Source organism: Brachycentrus maculatus, unplaced genomic scaffold, assembly GCF_059751285.1.
Source record: "Brachycentrus maculatus isolate JH-2025_06_01 unplaced genomic scaffold, ASM5975128v1 h1tg000057l, whole genome shotgun sequence".
Lineage (NCBI taxonomy): Eukaryota > Metazoa > Arthropoda > Insecta > Trichoptera > Brachycentridae > Brachycentrus > Brachycentrus maculatus.
In genome coordinates, this window is record NW_028280811.1 from 1,588,823 (window position 1) to 1,589,897 (window position 1,075).

A 1,075-nucleotide genomic window follows, 5' to 3' on the forward strand; every position below is an offset into this window, starting at 1 on the left:
AGCTTCTCAGAGAATAATAGTTTATTCTTCCACTGAGCACCAGATTTTATTGCGTAGAAAATTCTAGCCTCACGAGATGATACAAACTTTTCTTTATTGTATTCTGCTCATACAGAAAAACGACCATACATTAATAAATAATAATGTCTACTGAAGACCTTGTAAAATAAGTTTTATTAAACAAATAACTTTGCGTAACCCAAATTAAGTTAACTATCTCGTATTTACTTAACAAAAGTATTGTATTTTAAAATATCAAACAAAAATATATCGTAGTTGACGAATTTAGTTTTTAATTTACGAAATACGAGTTTTGGAACGTAATACATAATAAATTATAAATAAATAAACACATTTCATGTTTAAGTAATTTTATTTATTGTTTCGGCATTAACTTTGTGGTAAGACATGTTACAATAATTCTTTGGAAAGAATCTCCATCTCTAAAACATCGATGTGCTGATTTATTTAAGAACATACCGAAAGTAAAGAAGAATGTGAACAATGAAAGTGTTTTGGTTAACAATATAAAACGGACTTTAAATGATAAAGAACTTATTTTTACTAGATCAGATAAAGGAAATAGCATTGTCATTTTAAATCAAACTGATTACATAAACAAATGTAAAGAGTTTTTGGATAGTGAAAAATTTGAAATTTTGAAAAAAGACCCAACGATTAAATATCAAACGAAATTAAAAGAAGTACTTAAACGTTGCCCTACTATCATTGTTGATAATATTAAAGATTTTATTATTAATAAAAATCCCCAAATTCCAAGATTATACGGGTTACCTAAATTACACAAAATAAATGTTCCAATTAGACCAGTTGTATCATACGTGAGTGCGCCAAATTATAAACTTTGTAAATTACTAAATCATTTAATTATATGTCATAAAATTTTTTCACCAACATATAGCATAAAGAATACTTTGGAATTTATTGAGAAAACTAAATATTTAAATATTCCTTCTAATGCTAAAATTATTTCATTTGATATTGTAAATTTATTCACAAACGTCCCAATAGATGATGCCAAAAGTGTTTTTATGAAACCATTATGTGATTCAGA